Source organism: Rhea americana, unplaced genomic scaffold (genome assembly GCF_003343005.1).
Source record: "Rhea americana isolate MKP2758 unplaced genomic scaffold, rheAme1 scaffold_77, whole genome shotgun sequence".
In the NCBI taxonomy this organism is placed as follows: domain Eukaryota; kingdom Metazoa; phylum Chordata; class Aves; order Rheiformes; family Rheidae; genus Rhea; species Rhea americana.
This window is the reverse complement of record NW_028186945.1, coordinates 2,231,692-2,233,818: the sequence shown is the minus strand read 5'-3', so window position 1 is coordinate 2,233,818 and position 2,127 is coordinate 2,231,692. Positions and strand designations below refer to the sequence as shown.

Genomic DNA, 2,127 nt, shown 5'->3' with positions numbered 1-2,127 from the left:
GGGGCGGGGCGCGGCGCGGCGCGGGGCTTCCCCGCCCTCCCCCCGCTGTTTTTCGTTACCCCGACTGTACCCCTGCCCCCCCCGCCGCCACGTGACGCGGCGCGCATGCGCTGCGGCGCCGCCGGCCGGGGCACATCTGCAGGCTGACGTCAGCGTGCTCCGCGCCGTTCCCCGGGCGAGGCTGCCAAGGCTCCCTGCTGCCGCCGCGCTCGGCTTGGCCGGGGGCCGGCAGCGAGAGGAGGTCTGGGGCTACTTCAACCAAACTTTCCTGAGTCCTTCCTGCTCTGCCTGCCTGCCTGCTCTTCCCTCTCCCCCTTTCTCTCGCTCGCTCGCTCTCTCTCTCGCTCCCCCCCTTCCTCCCCCCCCACTCAGATGATATTCACATGGTATTTTGCACAGAGGAGGCTGTTCAAGAGGAGGGCACCCACCCCCACCCCAATATAAGCCTGTTTTTCCTTCCTTCCTTCCCCCCTTTTTTTTGTTGGAAAGACAAAATGTGCAGGGTGATAGGTTGGGTGAATTGATGGCATCCCTCCTCCTGCCAAGTCAGTCCGTTTTCTAAAACCCCCTTTTAGGAAGGCTAGAGAACTTTATTCTGTTGGAGAATATAACCCTGATGGTTGCTTGCACAGAGGGGAAAAGCAGAGAGGAATACGGGAATCGTCCTGTGCAATCTCTATTGTTTGAAACTTACTTTATATCAGAAATTGAAGATGAAAACGGTAAGGAAGATTTCACGCTATTCAATGAAACTTTTGTTTTTCTTGTGTCCCGAATAATGGTGCGTTGCAGGGCTTTGGGGAGCGGGGGGAGTTTTATATTGCATTAGGCGAGGTGGATTTGGAGTAATTTCAGAGCGAAACCTTTGAGGTTTGAGGATGGGGGAAGGGGGTGAGAGGATTTTCAACTGAAAAGAATACTGATTTATGAAGTACGGTCTTGAATAGTGCAGCGCTTCTTTTTTAGAGTTTTTTTTTTAATACTAAATCGTTGGTAGAGCGAAAAAAAATAGGTGAAAACCAAAGCAGCCCCCGAAACCCAACAACAACCCACAACTATTCCAGACTGCCGTTAAGTTTAAAAAGCCGAGCGCTTGCTCGTGTCATGTCCAGCGTCTCCTTCAGCGGTCAGACAAGTGCATATTTTGTGCCTGAACTCAGAGGGTCCGCGCGAAGCCGAGGCTGCAGCCCCGATGCTCGCGGAGATGTTGAGCTCTGGCCGGGCTCCTCAGAAAGATGGGAGCGTGTGGTTTTGATTTGCTTGGAGCCGCTTGGGGTTTGCTAGACTCTTAACCCGGCGGAGCCCCGTCGGTCGGCGCGCCCGCGGCGGCGGGGCCGCCGGGAGCCGCGCCGAGGGGGGAGGTAAGTGGGCTCCCGCTGCCCGGCGGCGCTCCTGGGGCTTCGCGGGTTCCTCTCGTTGTTGCACGAGAGGGAGTTTTTATTTGGGCTGCCGGTGCAACGCGCTTGGGCCGAGCGCCAAGTGTCTGGGTCACACGCGTTTTATCCAAATAGATTCAGCGCTGCTGTCTGGAAATGGGCTGCTGAAAGTTAACTTTAGGATCAACTCCACCACAGCAACCAGACTCTTCCCTTCAGCCTCTCTAGGGAGGAGGACTGCCTTTTTTTTTTTTTTTTTCCCCTTCCTTTTTCCCTCCTTCTGAATTTTCTTTGAGGGGTGTGTGTCTGGTGACCTCCAGCTTGCTTCAATACTAGTATTTCCCGCTAAGGTCTCTTTTTGTTGTTAACGTTTTTGTGTGCCTGCAGACGTGTGTCTGTGTACATGTAATATTAGTGTGTGTACGTGTTGGGGTGTGTGGGTAGATACATATTTATACATTTCTAGCTTGTTGCTTTGGGGTTTTTTGTTGGTGTTTTGTCTTTTCCCCTCGTTTTTAGAAATACAATGACAGCTGATCCCTTGGCAGGGCTGGAGGGGAAGAGTGGGGCAGAYGGAGGGGAAAGGCAGCCCTGCGCCGCCGGGGGGGAGCTGGCCGCGGGTTTACATTATGGCACACACAGCAGCCCTCTTTTCTTCACGCTTCGCTTTCTGATGAATAACCGGGACGGAAAGATCCGTCTTCTCCCTTTGTACTTACCCTCTCGTTTTCTCCAGCCCTCCCCCCCCCCC

The 2,127-nt window shown here is 54.3% G+C and overlaps 1 protein-coding gene across 3 annotated transcripts in view; it reads left to right on the top strand.

Annotated features, from left to right (window-relative positions):
• Window positions 1-372: 372 nt before the first annotated feature.
• ADAMTS6 (ADAM metallopeptidase with thrombospondin type 1 motif 6) overlaps window positions 373-2,127 on the top strand; it is a 155,909-nt gene continuing 154,154 nt past the window's right edge. For all 3 annotated transcript variants that reach the window (XM_085322418.1, XM_085322417.1, XM_085322419.1), the window contains exon 1: window positions 373-722. The gene's annotated coding sequence lies outside the window, so the exon portion shown is untranslated. The remainder of the gene's footprint in view (window positions 723-2,127) is intronic.